The sequence below is a fragment of the Camelus ferus genome, chromosome 2, assembly GCF_009834535.1.
Source record: "Camelus ferus isolate YT-003-E chromosome 2, BCGSAC_Cfer_1.0, whole genome shotgun sequence".
Lineage (NCBI taxonomy): Eukaryota > Metazoa > Chordata > Mammalia > Artiodactyla > Camelidae > Camelus > Camelus ferus.
Window position 1 is genome coordinate 79,532,939 of NC_045697.1, and position 21,001 is coordinate 79,553,939.

At 38.1% G+C, this 21,001-nt stretch overlaps 1 pseudogene; it reads right to left on the reverse strand.

The window, feature by feature from the left end:
- Nucleotides 1-17,248: 17,248 nt before the first annotated feature.
- LOC106731002 lies at nt 17,249-20,049 on the reverse strand (annotated as a pseudogene).
- Between the last annotated feature and the right edge of the window lie 952 nt (nt 20,050-21,001).

A 21,001-nucleotide genomic window follows, 5' to 3' on the forward strand; every position in this document is an offset into this window, starting at 1 on the left:
CTGAGGCCACTTAATGACGGTGATATTTCTTATCAGGAACTAACAGTATTCATGAGAATCTATGTAGATGGCACATCATGTGTTGGGCATGGGTCCAAACATTCTACATGCATTAATTTATTGAAGTCTCACAACAATCCTGTGGGATGGGATCTGCTGTCATCTCTGGTTTCTAGATGAGGACTTGGAATTACAGAGTTAGTTTGTAGTAGATTACTTCTGAGCAGTTCATTGCTTAATTAAGATGTAATCTACTGTTTAAAGGTTATTTATCCTCAAAATGGAAGTCATGGAATTTCTCAAGCATGAATATCTTACACTTTTTGATATTTTTGCCTGCTAGATTTTAGGGTGAATCTTATTTTTGTATCAATAGCCATCTCATCACAACACAGGAATAAAGTCTGTGGATTGAAATATGTTGTGTGTGGTAAAAGACAGAATATAAGGGGCTTCATAATTTGGTGTTGTTAATTGTAGGAGAAGAGAAGTTTTCCTTGACCCTTTTAGGGTCCCTGACTGGATCTGCAAATTAGACTGGCAAAGACAGATAAATAGGAGAAAGCATACAAATTTATGTAATACAAGTGTTACATGACATGGAAGCCCTTGTACAGAAAGATCTGAAGAAGAGGTTAAGCTTCAATGTTTTTATGCTCAGTTGATGAAGAGTCAAAGGTCATGGGAAGATATGATGGGACAAAGAGTGTGAAATAGTGGAGTAAACTGGGGGAAACATAGCACAGCCTGTGCATTCAGATTTCTCTGTGTCCCATTCTCTTTGGAGATACGGATGCTCCTTTCCACTGGGTATAGGGAGGGCATCTCTCACCTGAGGAACTGAAGACCTGCTTCAGGGGAAGGCCAGAAAGTTCTTCCAGCACCTGCTATTTCTCAGATTCCTTCAGCTTAAAATATTCAAAATGCCAAAGTGCCCTATTGTGATGTAGTGTGTCCTAATAATAAACCCTGTCATACCTTTCCAAAAATGCAGTGTTTTAGCTGTGTCATTCTGAGTTACATACAAGTTTTAACATTAAGTTAGAAAAATAGAATTTATTTTTCTATTTATAGTTTATTTTGGATTTGAAGTACAAGCCTAAGTATATTCTATTCTCTGAGCAGTTTTGAATATCATTCCTTCCAAATTAGTTTTTCTATTTATGATTTTCAGTAAACAATACCATGGATCAGATCTACCAAACTGTCAGAACAGTCTTCACAAGGCAGCAAATCTTTCTAAAGACCAGACTTGAATTCCTCTTTTCTTTACTTTCCTAGGAATTGTTATCAGACAATAAGAACAAAAGAAGTTGCATAAAAATAAGAGAATTCCCCCTGGTCTATTCCGTGGTGGTAAATTCTGTCTCAGTACTGTAGAGAAGTAGGGGGTGAGTAAATTAGCATGTGAAAGGAAAGCCCCCTTCCTCTCTCTCATTCTCAACTTCTCTGGTTTTGGTTGGTTTCAGTGGTATCGCTCCAGCATTTCCCTGTCATCCAGACTTGGAATCCTATTTTATTAATAGTGATTATCAGAGCTCCATATGTTGTGGAGGACTTCATGCTTTTCAAAGTGCTTCTGCATCCATGCTGTATTTTGTTCCTTTTTTCCCTTCATCTTCTTCCTATCCAATTTGTGTTAAGTTCCCGTTGATTCCCTGACTATCATGTCTTTTAGATTTAACCCCTCCATTCCAGTACCTGATGCCGTAAAAATCATAGCATGGTGGGGCTGGAAGGATCCTTAGAGCTCATTTAATGTGAACGCCTCACCTGTTGATGGAAGAAACTGACATATGAAAGTTAAACAACTTTGGCAAGATTGTAGGTCCGTCTGAACCTCCCACCACCCAGGTCCCTGGACCACTGCCTTCCAGGCCATAAATCACAGTCTGATGACTTAGTTCCTCACCCCCACCAACTCCAATTCCAGTTCATTCTGTGTGGAGTTGACAGGAAAATATTTTTCATATTCCATTTTCTTAGAGCTGGGCTTTCTCCCCTAGACTTAATGGGACTTCTTATTTTCTGATATATGAAATCACAAGTACTTTAGGTGGGTTTATTGTGTGTACCTTCTTTATAAACTATTCCTTTTTTTCTTGAACATGTATGCATTTTCTTTCTAGTACACACGTTACATTTAAATGTATATTGCTTTTGTAATTTCTGAAGTTGTGGGTGTGTATGTTTTATTTACTCAGTATGCTTAAAATACCTGGAGTTAGAAACTGTGCCATTTATTCCTTTTATATGCTTCTTCATAGTATTTGATACAGTGTTCTGAATTGGTTCTCAATGAATAAAAATAAAGTTCTCTTCCAAGTTGAGTGCAAGGATTAGTGCTTGGAAATATTTCTTTCAGTAATGAATTCCTATTTAATGTTTACTCATCTTCCTCTACTTCTTCCATTACTATACACCTACTTTTGCATGTAATTGTATTTTTTTCCTCATGTCACTCCATTACCTATTGTAAGGGAGAAAAAACATTTTTTTTCTCTATTCTTTTTAGTTCTGGACTGTGACCCCTGTAAGAATAGACAGAGTAACAAGAGAAAAAGCACACATATATATTTAATATAAGTTTTATAAAACACCAGAGCCTTTATAGGGAAATGAAAACCCGATGAAACAAAATGGTGCAACCTGAGTGTTTTCATGCTAGATTTGATGAAGAGGGGAAAGTTTTGGAAAGATACGATGGGATGTGAGGTAAGTGCAGTAAACTGGGGAAAGCAGCAGGGCCTGCTCCTTCAGATTTCTCTGTGTCCCTTTCTTTTTGGAGATAGGGATGCTCCTTTCCTCTGGGTTTAGGGAGGGCTTTATGATCTGCTTTAGAGGAAGGTTAGAAAGCCGTTCCTGTCCCTGCCGTTTCTCAAATCCTTTCAGCTTGAAATATTAACTATGCCAATGTATGCTACATGTATGGCAAGGTGACCTGAACCCCATGATATATAAACTCCTCGAAGGAAAAAACTGAGCCTCTGGTGCACGGCACAGAGTAGGCTCTTAAGAAATATTTCCTTCGTCTGATTACTTTGAAAACATCAAGTGTTGTAGGAGTATAGGGAAGCACAGAGGAAGAAATGTTTAATTTTTCTACAGGTGACATAGTGTTAAAGAGAGATGGATCAACATTTGAGCCGGTCCTTGAGTTTACTGGCCTGGGGGAAGGACATTTCAGGTAAAATAGTTGTGTCACCAAGGTAGGGAGTGTTCCAGCATTTTAGGTGTGACTTTATCCAAGTTGCACCAGTTGATCAGTGCATTGAAAGACTGAGAATATAGACCTCTAAGGGCTATTCTGTTTCTTAGGAATAAAAGAAGTAAAAAATGTTTTGACTTTTGATTGAATAAATTTCATTGGAACATTAAAGAATGCAGGGAAATATGTTAGCTAAGGTGAAAATTACTAAGCTCAAATCTGCCCTCTAAGTAAAGTGAGGTAATTTATTTGGTTAAGCAGAATAACTTCTAATTTAAAATTGTAATAAGCTTGATAATATAATTCTGATTATTTACTGTTGTAAGAGTTTCAAATATTTAGTGTCAGTTTTTAAAGAATCAGTTTAAAAATATTTTGTGGAAGAGAATAAAATTAAGCTATGAGTTAGATTTTCTTTTTTTTTTTTGAGTTAGATTTTCTAAATATTTTGACATTCTAACCTGTACTCTATTTTTTTAATACTTCAAAACTGAATTTTTAGCAAGTTGAAAACGATGGTATTTTTAAAATGCTTGTGCGTCTGAGCTTTTGGTGCCCTCTAGTGGCAGAAATGAACTATGACATCCCTAATTTAGTGTTTTGAAAATGCTCAATACTGCTTTGATAGAGTTAATTCTATGCATATTCAACATTTCATTAGGAGATAATTAAGCTTGCAACTAATGGGAAAAAGTACTAATCTGGATTAGCATAAAGTAATACTTCCTAGAAACAGTGTTGGAACACTTGATGAATATTCAATTCATTTAAGGAAAAAAAAGAATCACTGGGCTACAGTTCTCAAAACGTATTGAGGTACACAGTTTGTAGCTGAATACCGCGGAAATTTTATCTAGGAAGCTAAGTATATCAAATCAAGAGGATGTCAAGAACATACAAAGTGGAGTGATAATTTACATAGTTTCTTTCATCTATAGATTTTTGATAATGGGAATTTTGCCCCTGGGAGGTGGTAGTCTGCTGCATTCAAAAGATAACTAAGTGCAGTGGAATTTTCCCTGGTCCCAGAAATCTGATTATAGAGGCACAAAGTATGAGATAACTGGTTAGGATTCTTTTGAAAGACTCAAGGCAGAATCATGCAGCTGAAAACTTTAATAAAAGATCTTGGTTATAGTTTAAGATCAGTCTGACCAGCGGTCACCCGTAGGAGGGTGGTGCCTCAATATTTTAAATGCTTTTGTTTGCATCACCCCAATGGGGTTAACAAGATCTGGAGTCTGGAGACTGAGTTTGGACACTTGCTTCAATTCTGGCTGGTGCCGTTTATCCTTGCTGGGCTTTAGTCTTCTCATCTGTAAAGTGGAAATAGTAATAGTTTACTGTTTATTAGTTTGATTCTGTGTCTTAAATGAAATGTGTAGATAAAGCACTTGCTCAAATTTTAAAACAACTTTAAAAATGAGTTTATTATTATTGCTAGAAATCGTTGCTGTTGGTACGAGGCATAGTGTGAGAAGATAGAGAGAGATAGAAGGCTATTCAGAAGGGATATTTCAACAAAGCTTCTGGTGCCCGCTAAGAAATTTTGAAAATTTTGCCACTCTCTCTGTTCAAAACTGTAATGCATAAAGTGGCTAGGCCAGAAAGGTAAATAAAGGCACGTAGAATTAGTCTCACAAGGGAGAGGAACCAGATATTTCTCTCTGGATCTGTGAACAGTATTTATTTTGCACCTTTCTCTTTTTTGCTAAGTTTAACTGTTAGGGCTTTATTTAGGTCTTTGTTGGGGGCTCTGGGGTGTTTCCATTCACCTTTATGAATTGTCCTGGAAACTTTTCAAAACATATTTCATGTGAGTTATCACTTTATTTAGGATACAGCCATTAAGATCCAGGCCCCATGAAGAACCTCTGCTTTTCCCTACTTGAGTCTGCCTGTGGGAGTTAACACTGTCAGACTCCAGGGAGGTTCCGGAATGGAGGGTTCACTAACCTGAGCGTTCATTTTGCACTTTGACTAGATTTACCATCTGGCAAACAGGAAGTTTTCCCTCAAAGAAATCATTCTGTCAGAATTCACAGACTTTTCTTCCACTGAGATATTCCTCTGTATCTTCTGACTGGTCTCCTGACTCCACTCTCACCCGTCTAACTCAGTACTTCATAGTCCCATTAAGGGAGAACCCATTACACCTGCCGAAGCTACCTTCAGGAGTTCCGGGGAATCTTGACGAGTAAGTCAGAGGAACCTTGGCCATGTCCACATTATTAAAATAACTTAAAGCAATGACAGTTGCAAGCATTTCTGGGGTACAGCTTCTCAGCATAACTTGTCTTTTCTTTCTCCTTTGTTTTGCACTCCCTCTGCTCTCTAGTATTTCCCAACCTCTCTTTATACTAAGAATGCTGGACTCTGCTCTAGCTTCCTACCTGGGTCTACAGATTGTATTTCAGTTCTAAATGGAAACTAATCAAGAGGCAACAATACCCTCAGTGGCTACATCTCTTGAATTCTCACACAGACTTTGTTCTCCTAGGCACTCCATTGTCACTGATACACAGCCTCCCTTTAGAGTCTACCAAACCATTTCCACCTAATCCTGATTTAGCTGCTTTTGTAGTGAGTGGGTTGGTTAGTCTAGCTCTTTCAATCAGCTGTTTCTGGGTTCCTTTCTTCTTAGACTACTTACCATCCATATATGAACAACGGACCTGCATGTGTACTCACACACTGTCTCGTTTGACCTCACACTATCATTATGGGATAGGTTACAGTGATCCCATTTTACAGATGAGGTTCAGAAACAGTTAATGATTTGCTAGTGTAGGGGAGCAGAAAATTCTTTTTCCTACTGCCTTCCAGGTTCTCTGGCTGGGGTCCAATAAATTGGACTGACAAGAGGCAGATTAACAAGAGAAAAGCATACAAGTTTATTTAAGGTAAGTTTTATGTGACATGGCAGCCTTCCTAAGGAAATGAAGATGGGAAGAAACTGTTAATCCTGAGAGTTTTTGAATTAGGTTTGATGAAGAGTGGACAGTCATGGGAAAATGTGATGGGACAAAAGAGTATAAGCTAAGGGTAATGAACGGGGGGAAACTTAGCAAGGCTTGTTCCTCTCTGTGTCCTCTGTCTTTGGAGATAAGGATGCTCCTTTCCCCCAGGTACAGGGAAGGCACCTCTCACATGAGGGTCTTAAGACATTTCAGGAGAGGCAGGGGAGGTCAGAGAATCCTTCTCGCACCTGCCATTTCTCAAATTCCTTCAGCTTAAAATATTCAGTATGCCAAGGCACCATGTTTTGGCATGCTTTGTTCCCTAGATAATGGCAGAGAGGAGACAAGACTCCACATCTCCAAGATCTTGGTGCAGTGTTCTCTCCATTGAATTCTGTTTCTCTTTTATCTTCTTGACCTCTTACCTCTTCTCTCTTTTTGAAATGCCTATCTGCCTACTGAGATTCTTCAAGGACAAATGTTGAGTGTTTACTACTTCAGTATTTTATATACAGTCTCTCATTTAATCCTCATGACCTTATGGTGAAGTTATTACTATGATTTTTTTTTTAGTATTTTGAAAAATTGAAGTATAGTTGATGTACAATATTATGTAAGTTAGAGGTACACAATATAATGATTCACAAGTTTTAAAGATTGTACTCCACTTGCAGTTATTTTAAGTATTGGCCGTATTCCCTGTGTTGTACAAACTATGAACTTGATATTACAAATGAGGAACTGGATGAAACATGGAAAAATGAAGTAAGAAGGATGCAGTCCAAAGTCATATGTGTAGTATCCAGCAATATGAACATGTGAACCCAAGAAGTGTAATTTCAGAGTTCTTGCTAGTCAGGCTTTTTTTTTTTTGGCTTTCTTTTCTTTCTTTCTTTTCCTGTCTTTCTTTCTTCCTTTCTTTCCTTCTTTCTTTCTTTTTCCCTTAAAATCCTCCCCTAATCTTGCCAATGTGTTCTTTTCCTTTCATCACTAAAATCACATCCATTATCTCTGTTCCCTTATCAACTGCTTACTCTTCGACTCCCTGCATGCTGACTTTCTATCAAAACTTTTTTTTCAGATCAGCAGTTACCAGTTGTCTAACATATATTCTTTCTTCTTTCCTTTATTTTTTTCTTTCTTTTAACCTTCACTTACTCTTGGTATTCTTCTCTCTTGAAGTTTTTCCTTTCATTTTCTGTGATGCATTAATCTGACTGGTCCTTTTCCAAATCATGTATTCATTCATTCATTCATTTAGTGTGTGTGTGAATGTAAGAGAGAAGGTGAGAGACACTGTACTAGTTATTGAGATTGGAAAATGGGTTCTGTGGTGTTTTATGCTTTTTTTCTTATCCTGATTACTTATTATTTGGATATGTTTGTGAAAATTTGTCAAGCCCTGCATTATGATTTGTGCACTTTTTAATAAAACATTTAAAAACAGGTAAGTACAATGAGGAGTTTAGGGTCTAGTGTGGGAAAGACACACAAGTGGTTACAATATGGTACGACTGCAATGCCATATATACTGATATAGGTTATGATGCTTGGAGTCCTGTGAAATTCCAAAGTGAACAGTGAGAACTGAGGTAGTGATGCCAGAGTTGAAAGTTAAAAAGAAAAATTTTATAAGGTCAAAGGGTTTGAAGATTTAATTAAGACTGATATAAGCATCTTTTAAGCAGAGGGATGGCATATAAAACATACATTTAAAACAGAAAGAAAGATTGCCAAGTTTGGAAGAATCCATAGTCGTCCAACCACCCAAAAGATTTTGAGTACTTATGCTTAGGTACTATGTTAGGAATGACAAAGTCTCTGCTCTCAATGAGTTTACTCTCTAGTGTAGCATATGAGATTGACAGGCAGTTAAAGGTGTGATGAGTTAACTACTACCAAGAAAGATCATGGCAATGTTGAACTTGAGACCTAAAATAAGTGAATAGACTTTAGCCTTGAAACTGAGGCCAAACCCTAATGGTCATGTTAATTGTTAAGGATTTTATCCCAAAGGCAATTTTTTCATTGTAAGTGAAAGTATTAGATTTGTAGTTGAGGGAGGTTCTCTCTCTGTGGCTGCAGGGGCTAGACTGAGAGTTAGGATCCCAGCTAAAAGGGTGTTGAGACAGTAGAGCTGTAAGAGTTGGACGCCTGGCTTTGTTAGCTGTGTTCGTGATACTAAGACAGGATGCCTTCTGTAGGTAGATTTCTCAGGACCCGGTGTCGATTGGATGTCAACCAGAGAGTGAGGGGTCAGGAAAGTCTTCCCCACTGCTGACATGGTCGTAAAGATAGACCAGACTCTCAAATAGAAAGTGAGAGAGCAGGTCTTGAAGGAAGAACCAGCGTGTCTGGTTTTGGCCTTAATGTCAGTGAGGTGAAAGTTCAGTGTGGCTAAATATCCACAGCAGGTTGTAGCTAAACTAGGAAGATGGGTGAGGAGCATATTTTGGAGGGCATTCCATATCTGTGTGCACACTTGGAATCTATCCATGAAGGCCACGAGGAGCTCTAAGGGCTTCTAGTCCAAGATATGTGCTTTTATGTTCAACAGTCTTACATTTACTGATCTCATTCACTATTTTCATTCAGAGTATTCCTAAATCTGTGTTTCTAGGTATACTTCTGTAGAGATGCTTCTGTAACATTTCCATTGGCTTACTTGGTGATTGGTGCCACCCCGTTGTCTTAGATCTTTCCCTGGAGATCTCACTCACACTTAAAATTTAACGTAACTCCCACGTTTGCTCTTTCATGATCATTTCCTCCCCACCATCCTTCCATTAGACAGTCACTAAATATTGGCATCATCTCTGACTTTATTTACTCTGCTTATCTAATCAGATAGCCCTTGGTCCCACTGATCTCTTTTCTATTGTAGCTCCCTAATCTATGGCTCCTTCTATTCCAGTCACTTTTGTGTGTTTTTATATTTCTCATTGATTTTTTTCTTTGTATCTTCTAACTGGTCTCCTTGACTGCACTGTAAGTCCCCTCTAATTTGTGGTCCTCATTGGTTGGGCTGGCACAAGTGGTCATCATGAATCAGGATCACCTAGAGAGCTGCTCCTCTCAAGAAAGCCAGGATATATCAGATCCTCAAGAATATTGCAGCCTTAATATGTGCAATATTTTTAGATTCTCAGAAAGGTGTGCTTTTGTTTTCAGATAGATTCTGAACTTTTGTTCTACTGTGTTATACTCCACATGAGTATTAATTCTATGGATAAATTTTAAAACTAGTAAATATCTCATACACCTTTGTGAGTGAAATATAATATTTACAACAACAACAAAAAAAAATGCTTTATTTTCTCTTCCCTCTGTGTTCTACAGAGAACCAGTGAATTTAATTCAGTTTTTCCCAAAGGATGAGTATCAGCTAGAGTGATTGTGGACCAGAGATTATATTTTATTAGGTTTTTGATAGGGCTCAGGAATTTGTAGTTTAAGACTGTCTAATCTAATTCCTTCTATATGCACTTGCTAAAGTTATATTCGTTAAGCACAGGTAAGGGCTAACTTGTGGTTTCAGTTTTCTAAAGTGCAGTGAACATGGAGTGAGAGGCATGTGATTAAGATTTGTCTACATTGTTTATTAGCTCTGTGAACTTGAACAGGTCCTTAATATCTTTGAACCATGTCTGTAAAAGGGGATGATAATAAGTCATATTAATAATCATAATATTGATTTCTTATCTGGATCAGAAACTTCTTCCATTATGAAGATCTTTTATATATTTACATTCCACTTTCTTCTTATAATAATGTGGCTATTGATAACCACTCAGTTTCTCTCAGACTTCAGAACTGGGTCATAAAGTGAGAATGGCCCTAGAAGACAGGGTAGCCAAATGCTGAGACGTAGGGTCAGAGCTATTAAAAAAATCCCCTCTTCACTCAAGCCAGTGTTAGTTCTGAACTGCAGGATGGTATCAGGAATTTGATAGGGCATCGCCCAGACAGGGATGGGGAACCCCCGCATCCACACATGAATGCAAAGTAAAATTTGGGTCAGTGGTTCTCAACTTGGCTGCTCACAGGACGCACACAAGGAGCTTTACAAACTGCCGATGCCCAGTTTCTGCTCCCAGAGTTTCTGATTTAATTTCCCTCGGCTGAGGCCTACAAAGAAGTTTAAAATACTCCCCAGAATCCAGATTATTTTAATGTGCAATTATGCTTTAGAACCATTACTTTAGGATGTCTCATGAGGAATTTGCTTTTTCCTTCCAAATTGTCAGTTACTAAACTAAAATGATCTTTTAAAAAAGAATTTACATACAGTTTTGTATGTGCCAGGTATCGTTTTAAGCATTTTACAAATATTAATTCTTTTGATCTTCTCAACAATGTATGAAATAATTATTATTTCTATTTTACTAATGAAGAAATTGAGGTATTGAGATATTGAGCAACTTGCCCACTTTTTGGATTCAGGTAGTTTGGAAATGATGTTCTGAAAGTGCAGGCTAAGCTGTTTCTGTAGACTTTTTTGGGGGGGAGGTGATTAGGTTTATTTATTTATTTACTTTTTGTTGTTCATTTGTTTTTAACAGAGGTACTGAGAATTGAACCTAGGACCTCCTGTATGCTACGTGCTCTACCACTGAGCTTTACCATCCCCTCTGTTTCTGTAGATTTTCTTCAGCCTTAAAAGGAGGGGGGAGGTCAAAATATTATAGCACAGTTAATGTCCTTCAGTGTTTTTTAAAATAAACATTTATTTTAAAAAATAGAAATTGGTTAAACTAATTTTAAAATATTACCATTACATAGAAGCTATGTAGGGCAAGAAATAAAAGAAAATCGTAGAATGGATGCATATGTATTATGTCTTCAATTAACTCTGATAAAGTTCTAATTTTTTAAATTGACATTTTATTATGAAAAAATTTCTAGTATAAAGAAAAGTAGAATAGTAAATTTCTAGTATAAAGAAAAGTAGCTAGTAAAAATTATATATCCAGCAGTATTTAAACAAAATAATTTAAAAAGCTGTTAAAGAGAGAATTAAAATGCTAAATTGAATCTCTAACACAATATCCTAGCTTTAGCAGTTATGAAGATTCTGCCATATTTGTTTCATCTGAAATATTTTAGAGTGCTTACAAACATGATTGTCTATCCCTAAATATTTAACTATACATCTCTAAAAACGTGAAGTTTTTCTATATAACTACATCAAACAAAATTGACAACTTTTTTTGTATTTATTATATATTTTTATTGAAGTATAGTTAGTTTACAATGTTGTAAAAGTGTTATACTTTTATTTTGTTGTTTTTTCTTTTTCAAATAAAGGCACTGGGAATCGAACCAAGTACCTTGTGCATGCTCAGCATGAGCTCTACCAACTGAGCCACATCCCAGCCCAACAACCTCTTAATGTTATCTAAGATCCAGTTTATGTTTAAATTTTCCCAATTGTCCCCAAAATGTCTTTTACAGCTAATTTGTTAAAATCAGGATCCAAGCAAGGTCCACATATTTATTGCATTTGGCTGTTTTGCTTGTGAGGTCTCTTTTAATCTAGAACAGTTCTCACTGCCCTCCATCCCTAACCTTTTTATGACCTTGCCATGCTGAGAGGGAGGACCAATTGTCTACTGAACATCTCCTTTTTGAATTTGTCAGATTGAAGCTCTATTTTATTATTAATTTGTTTTATCTTTCTCCTGGCTACTTGTGACTGCAAGCATTTTTTCTCTTTTTGTCTTTAATCATTTGCTATTTTGTAACATATCTATTCATTGAAACCCTTATCTGCCTTTTACCTTCTAATAGTAGATATAACCCTGTTCTGTCTTCTGGAACAACTTTTCCTACTCACTTTTTTCCACTGATGGGTCCTTCTGACATGTTTTTTTTTTTTTATACTGGATATGCCTCACAGCTCTAAAATCCTTCCTTTATGATCAGGAGCTTTCCGCTTCAGTTCAGTAATTCTCAGTTGGAGTAGTACTGCCCCCTAGAGGAACTTCTGGAAATATGTGACAATTTCAATTGTCACAGTGACTGGGGGTTTATTGGCATATATATGTTGGCCAGAGGCCAAAGATGCTAAATGTCCTTCTCTACTTGGAATAATCCTGAGCAATTAAGAATTATTTTGCCTACAACTATAATAGTGCTTATGTTGAAAAACACTGCAAATGAAATGGTCCTAGTTAATTTACTCTTGGTTGACTGATACATCGACATATAGCAGGTGTTTAATAAATATTTATTGGAGTCATGAATTTTGAAATATGACCTTTTAAAGCAGGCGATTTTGCCACATACACACATTATGCACACACATTACACAAAACTATTTTGTTAGAACTCCTTTAATTACAAGTGAGAAAAACTCAGTTCACACTGTATTATGTAACTGAAAAGTTCAGGGGTATCTGTCTTCAGAAACTGCCAGATCCATGGGCTTCAAAGGTATTATTGGTACTTGATCTCCTTTCAGCTTTTGGCTTTCTACTCCGAGTATTGACTTCACTTTCTGATGGGCTCTTTCCTCAACAGGGTGTCCAGCAGCTCAAGGGTTACGTCCCTTACCCTGAAGTCCAGCAGAAAGGAGAATTTCCTCCTAATAGTTCCAACCCATGCTTCAGTCTTGCTAGAGTCATTTGCATCATCTGCTTGTGTGTAAACCAATCACCGTGGCCAGAGGAGGTGGGGTGCATTGATAGGTCAGGCAAGATTGTGTTTTTTCTCTCACTCAAGGCAGGCGTTGAATGTAGCTCACCTGCACCAGTGCTTTTATCAAAAGAAAAGGGGAAGGATGCTGAGCAGGAAGCAAACAAACAACAAAAATGACACACATTTCCAGTGCTGAAACCCATCACTTAGTACAGAGCACCAATCAAATGTTCATTCAGTCATCATCATCTGTGCCAGGCACAGATTTTTAAAATGTAATTTTACAGTGTAATTTTAATGTGATTATACAATACCAAACATAATTTGTGTATTTTGAATATCTTATGATATAAAGCATCATTTCTCTCTTACTACAAAACTATAAACTAAAAGAATAGTCCAAATAGAACTGAAGTCTTTAATTTTTTTTCTTTTTTTTTTTTTGTGGAGGGGTAGGTAATTAGGTTTATTTATGTTTAGGGGAGGCACTGGGGATTGAACCCAGGACCTCATGCATGCTCATGCGCTCTACCACTTGGGCTATACCCTTCTCCCACTGAAGTATTTAATTCAGTTCTACAGGTGTTTCTTGAGGCCTCCTTGTGGTGTCAAATATCTAATAAAATGGTTGAAGAACAATTCAAAGTAGTATGAACTTAAGAGGCTAAATTTAATCTAACTACTAAAATATTCAGTTTAGTCCATATATTCCTAGCTTTCACCTCTGGGGCAAAGGGAGTGGGCAGCAGGCAAATATTTATAGACTAAATTTTCTTTTTGGATATGCCTTGAATATGTAGATGCTATTGTTAAATATTAAATGTCTCCTCACTGATAGCATTTTGGGCCATTGTTGTTCCCTTAGAAGACACTAAGAGTAACATTGTTTTTTAACTTTAAAAGGACTTAATAGCTCAAATAGTCTGTGATTCCCAACCCAGGCAAATACTCCTTTTACAGGAATATCTTTTCCCATCTCCTCAATCCTCTACCAAGGTCTGAAATACTTCCCTTTTGCCTTTTAGCTGAAAACAATCAGAGGAAGAAAGGAATAGGGTCAGAAAGGCTCAAAAAGGGAAGGAGACAGGGAGACAGCAAGGAAGAAGAAACCCGGGAAGACAGCACTGATGTGCAAGATTTGTTGAATGGCTGCTGTCAAAGGGGAGTTAGGCATATGGATGTAAGGGATATTTGAGTTTATATGTTGTCCTTTCTATCTGCATTGACATTACTCCATAATCAATAGGCTTAGAATCTTTCAGTCCTCATCCTAACTGAAATGAGAAGCATTTGGTATTATTGTTCATGCTTACCTTCTTGAAATTCTCTTTTTCTTTATATTCTGCAGTAGTATTTCTTCTGAGGCAGGAGAGAATTTCTGTTTTTCTGACTACCTTTTAAATAGTGTTCCCCAAATTTCTTATTTTGCTGTTAATAATAATCTTAATCTTTGTACTCTCTGAGATCGATTTATGCCGATGTTGCAAATGTATGTCACCAGCTCAAAATGTTTTTTGGTTCTAGACTAATGTTTCCATCTGACTTTCGGATGTTTTTACCCAGATGTCCTATAATGATCTCAAACTCAAGATGTCTAGACCTGAACTTGTATTTCTCTACTCAAATGCTCTGCCTGTTTCAAAGTCTGTAAAAAGAACCATAGGGTTTCTTACTATCTGTTTTCTGTTGCTACAAAAAAAAACTGCAAAGCAGTTCTCTCTGAAAGTTCAGTGGCTTAAAATACAGTCATTATTATGGCTCACAGGTTTCAGCCAGTTTCATGCATTGAGTGTGAGTTCAGCTGCCCTTTGGTTGCATGGCTCTGCTGATCTAGGGTGCAGGGTGAGGGTTGGGGGAGCCTATCAGTGAAAAGACTATGATAGTAATCCAGGAGAGTGATGGTCAGGTCTTAAATCAGTCAGCATTAGGGTTTTACATTTTGACGGCCAGCTGGTTATGGCTGGTCTAAGATGACCTTCATTGGATAATTGGGCTCTTCAGGTGTCTCTCTTACGCACGTGTTTCTCATGTCCCTCTAGCAGGCTAGCCTAAGCATGTTTTTAAGCAAGCTTAGAGAATACACTCATAGTGATCAGAGAGAAGCAGAAGAAGGTGGAAATCCTTAGAAGTTTTTTCAAGTCACTGCTCGCTTTAAGCTAGCTAGTGTCCCATTGATGAAAGCATGTCACATAGCCCAGCCTAAAATCAGAGTAGGAGAGAACTAAACACAATTGTAGGGTAAAAGGTGTAGATATGGAAGGCCATTTAATTGGGGCCATTAATGGAATCAATCTATTACACTTGTCTAAGTTCAACTCAGAATTTTCCTTGGTTTCTCTGTTCCCCTTACTTTTCATGCAGTTAGTTGATCTTGTCTTCTTCCTTCTTCCTTTGAAATAGAATCAACCCTTTCTCTTCACCAGTGCCCGTGAATGGTGATTGATTTAAGACCTGACCATCGCTCTCCTGCATTACTATAATAGTCTTTGCACTGGTAGGCTCTCCCAACCCCCACCCTGCAGCTCCCTATCAATTTGGTTTCCCTTTTCTGGAAATTCCAACCCACAGCCCCAGAGAAGTTTTAGCTCTCTTGGTCCTGTGCCCCATCTGGAGCTCTGGGGATTGTGGACATACAGTTTGGGTGAGCCTGTTACAGATTCTGTGCTGTATGTTCTTCCAGCATTGGATATGGTATCAGAAAACATCCCAAGGACTCATGTTCCATTCATCAGTAATATCCCTGGTTAAATGGGAGTGGAGCAGTTTTTACTGTAGTCAGTGCTGATGAAGATTCCAGTTCCCCGCAGAACACTCATCAGCAGAGCATCAGCTGTGGATGCATCAGATGCATCCAGCTGCATCAGCATTGGAAACAGATTCTGGAGGCCTCTAATGCTGGGGTCACAGAAGTTCACTAAAGCAGATCTTGTTGTGAATGCAGTGCCTCTCTGTGGTATCTCCCTTTGGGTATGCCTCTGCTGATGCCTTGTAGAACCTTAAACCTTCATTCTTTCTACGAGAACAGCAGTTGGTGCCACAAACAGCAGTTAGTGCCTCTGGCTCAATATTTCTAAAAGAAAATCTCTTATGGCCAAAAATCTGGGTCAGATACTGGAATATTTCCACCATGAGGATGAAGTGAGGAAGTGTTTGAGGAGGACTATGACCTCAGGACCATCATGGTGGAAATTAGCAAGTGTCTCATCCAGATCCAGCCCAATGTCTTCTTTTTGTTTATGGCCCTAGGACACAGGGGATGGAGGAAGGAACTGAAAGTTTGATGCCAATTTACCATGCTGATCCGAGGAGCTCTAGAGCTTTGTGGCAAAGAATGAAGCCCCAACTCCTCAGCATGGTTAGTAAGGACTTCCATAACTTGACCTCAGGTGTGAAGACAGGTGATCTTGCCACAGAGAAGTGACAATGCAGAGAGCATGAATTCGGCCATTCCCCCGCTGGTGCCTCACACGTGGATTACCCTCCCCTTTTGCCTGGCCAATATTTAATCTCCTAAAATCTGGCTTAAAAGATTATGAAGAATTGTTTCGAGGGGACAAGAAGGCAGTAAAGGGAACTGTAGCCTCACTATGCTATGTAATACAGCATAACCCAGGGGAAGAAGTGTATGTTCAGGAGGAGAGGCCCAAGACCCTTGCTGTTTGGTCGTTTTATAACCATCAAGTCCATCTTATTATCTGCTGGTGAAGTTGCTTTCTTCTTCTGTTACACTTTCAACAGAAGTTACCTCGCCCATTTCCCACCAGAGGGAGGAGGTTATTGTACTGGGGATCACCTGTCCTGGGGCTGTACCAGAAACATGAAGGGAGGTTGGAAAAAAATGCAGATTCCCACTGCAGATTTACCAACTGAGAACCTCCAGAATGGGGCCTAACAATCTGTACTTTTCTCTATATTCTATTTTACTTATTTTTAATATATATATATATTTGTAATTGAAGTATAGTCAGTTTCAATGTGAAGTATAGTCAGTTTCTGCACAGGACAATGTCCCAGCCATGCATATACATATATATATTCATTTTCATTAAAGGTTATTACAAGATATTGAACATAGTTCCCTGTGTTATACAGCAGAAACTTTTTTAAAATTATTTTTAATATAGTGGCTACCATTTGCAAATATCAAGCTCCCAAATTTATCCCATCCCCTGGTAACTATTAGATTGTTTACTATGTCTGCGAGTCTGTTTCTGTTTTGTAGATGAGTTCATTAGTGTCCTCTTTTTTCTTTTTTTTTTTTAGATTCCATATTTGAGTGATATCACATGGTATTTTTTTGTCTCTTTCTGGCTTACTTCACTTAGAATGATGATATTCAGGTCCATCCATGTTGCTGCAAATGGTATTATTTTACTTTTTTTTAATCACAGAGTAGTATTCCACTGTATAAATATATACCACAACTTCTTTATCCAGAAAATTTGTATTTTTATTTAACTTTTAAACAATGTATTAGGTTTTTAAAAATACAGAAAAATAATAAAAAAACATAAAATGACCCATGTTCCTCTATTCAGATAAACCGTATCTGGCAGTAGGAAAAGAATAGAAATATGAACAGAATTTGGAACACTAATATAGTAAAGCTTCCCTCCACCCTCCTCCCTTTAGTCCACTGACTAAAAAGTAATACCTCATTGCTTTCCTGTGCTTCTATCTAGATAATATTTTGGGAATCTACTTTTTGGGGACTAAATATACATACATAATGTACAACTAGTCTTATTACAACATGAGAACTCTAAAACATATCTGTGTCCCTTGCTAGTTCCTCTTCCCTCATTTCTTTCTTTTTATTTTATTTTTTTTGCTTTTCACTTTTTTATTACTCAAAAAAGCTTCATTTTTAAATTTAGCTTTCTGACCCTGTGCTTGTGCTTTCAACACCTTCACACTGATTTTCTGCTCCTCAGTGAGGAAAGCATGCCTGATCCTGTCACGGACACATTCAGCACACATGGAACCACCATGAGCCCAGAGGACGCGTTTTAGACAGTCTCCTAAGAACTTTAGGTCTCACAGCGCGAACTCCTCAAAGTCGGCCTGGGCACACGCCACATGCGGATTTTGGTGCTTTCCCAACTTTCTTGGTATAAAGGTAAACAATTCTATTACCAGGGGTTCAGGACAGCCTAGTTTTGTTAGAGGCTGTATTGTAGGCCAGCCTATGATCATATGTCAAAAGCTGGACCAACCATTCTGAATGCCTCTAGATACTGTCTCTGGAAGGGGAAAAAGGAATCATTTTCTTCTTAAACTGGGCACTCTGCAAAATCCACTCTCAGCTCTCTTCTTTCACCATTGGCCAGGTGTGATAGCCCCCATCCTGGAGAAACCAGGAGAGACACCTTCATGCATTCAATTTGTGCAGAGGCAGGTTAGGTTGGCTTAACCTTTGTGTGGTAATTGGTACAATTTATATTTCCACTCAGTGTTTATTGAATGTGTCTTAGTCTGTTCGGGCTGCTATAACCACATACCACAGACTAGGTAGCTTATAAACAATAGAAGTTTATTTCTTACAGTTCTGGAGGCTGGAAGTCCAAGGTCAGGATGTCAGCATGGTCCTGTGAGGATCCCCTTCCTCACTGCCAGCTTCTCATTGTATCCTCACATGGCCAAAGAGGCTAGGGAGCTCTCTGGGCCTCTTTATAAGAGTGCTAATCCATGCATGATGACTCCACCTTTATACCTAACCACCTTCCAAAGGCTCTACCTCCTAATGTTATAACATTAAGCCTTAGAATTTCAAAATATGAATTGTGGGAGGACACAAACATTCAGACCATAGCACAGTGCTTTCAAAGTGGGCTAAGTAGCATAAGAGTTAGATATGAATTAAGGCTTCCATCATGCCCTTAAGGAAGGAGCTTCCTAAAAAAAAAAAAAAAAAAAAAAAGCGAGGAGCTTCCATCCATGTGTTGTCAGAGAACTAAATAACTAAGTACTATATGCCTGGAAGACAGGAAGCTCTCATAGAGGTGTAAGAAATGTGCCGCTGGCGGCACAAAGAGGACTGATTCATGAGTTCTGATAGGCAAGTCACATTTGAGCTGGTCTTTGAAGGATAGAAAGTGAAATGGTAAAGAAAGAGGAGTGGCAATGGAAGGTGAAATCCAGACCCAAGGAGAAGCATGAGTGAAAGTGTGGAGTAGGACCACACTTTCCACGGGAAGGCAGGCGTTTAAAAATTTATCGTCAGTTTAAACAGTTGAGATTTACAGATAGTGGGAAGTTTTGAAAGTTTTTGAGAAGAGATTTAACAGGATAAGACTTATGTTTAGGAAAATAACTCTATATTATTTGTGAGCAACAGGGTCACAGAGAGAGTTAAATCCCAGGAAAATCATCTTTTGGAAATCCCAGCAATGGGATGATATTGATATGCAACACAATCTTCTTCCCTCTCATGGGTTTTGTCCAGCAGAAGTGTGAGGGATGGACTTGCATGGAGATCAACCAGTGGTGAATAAACCAGTTCCTGCAGTGCAGTAGTGAGAGTAAGAAAGGAGAGGAGGACATAAGAGACTTGCTAAGGTAGAGTCACGACTTGTGACCAGCTGGGGCAGGTAAGAGAAGAAGTATAATAGGTAACTTTTAAGATTTCTAAGCCAAGAGACTAGGTGACTGTTAGGTATCATTCACTGAGATGGGAGAGCAGGAAAAGGAGCAGGCTGTAGGGTAGAAGTGGTCAGGGAGAGGGGTAGGAAGGTCAAAGCTTATTACTTTGCTGAGTGTGAGTTACCCTGGGGATATTCAGTGAGAGAGCTTTAGCAGGCAGATAGGAACTCACATCTGGAGCCCACAAGAGAGGTCAGAACCAGGAAGTACAGGTTTATAAACAGAGGCCTTGTGAGGTTGAGATTGCCTGGCAGCAGTGGTTTTCCACACTTCAGCACACATCAGAGTTACCTAAAGGCCTTGTTAAAGCTCATGCAGGGCCTTAACCCTGGAGTTTCTGATGTAGTCTGGGATGGGCCCAGTAATTTGCAGCTCTAACAAATTCCCAGGGGATGCTGCTGCTACTGACCTGGGGAACACACTTGGAGAAGCATCAGCCTAAAGAAACATGTAGTGAAAGAAGAGGGCTGAGAGTGGGAATTGGGGGGTGTCCAGGTTAAGAAGCAAGTAAAGGGAGAGGAGCTAGTGAGAGCTATTATGGATATATCTTCGAGTTCCCTTGCATAGTAATGAAAATAATTGTACCTTAAATGTGTACATTATACCTATACATTTGCATATAAAATATGCACATTTTCAGGTATACAGTTAAGTAAGAAGTATCAGAAGAGAACTGGAATCTCAGAAATCTGGTCTTTTTTCCCCAAATATTTTATTATTATTATTATTTTTAATATATGTATATTTTTAAATGGAGGTACTGGAGATTGAACTCAGGACCTTATACATGCTAAGCAGATGCTGTACCACTGAGCTATACCCATCCCTGCATCCCCACTTCCCCGAAAGTCCGGTCTTTTTTGAGGAGCCCCTCTCACTTGGTTTAATTCCTGAATGGCTTTCATTTGGGAGTCATCCACTTCCTACAAGTTTCAGCATTTAGTTCTCCATTAACTGATCAGCTTAACCTACTCCTGGAATTAAAAAGTCAAACCAAGTTAAAATCTGAGGATTCATTTGAGTTGCTTCTAAAAATTGAAATGGATTTTAATTTTTCTTATGAGGAAAATGAAAATATTGGTAACAAAAATAGCTCAGTGAGTGTTGGTGTAATATGTTCTTGCTAACTGGGGTAAGTGGTTTTGATATATAGTTTAGTTTGAGGGGTGAGCTACAGCTGACCAGAATATGCACATAGAAGACTCAAACAAACAAAATCACATTGTGGGAAACTTGCTCATCAAGGTAAATTTTTAAAAACCCCTGCTAATAAAAATACTGGAGGGGGGTGGAGGGTGGGAAGGGATAGACTGGGATTTCAAAATTGTAGAATAGACTACACTGTATAGCACAGGGAAATATACACAAAATGTTATGATAACTCACAGAGAAAAAAATGTGACAATGAGTGTGTATATGTCCATGAATAACTGAAAAATTGTGCTGAACACTGGAATTTGACACAACATTGTAAAATGATTATAAATCAATAAAAAATGTTAAAAAAATACTGGAAAGTATAGAAATTAGTTAAAAAATATATCTATAATTC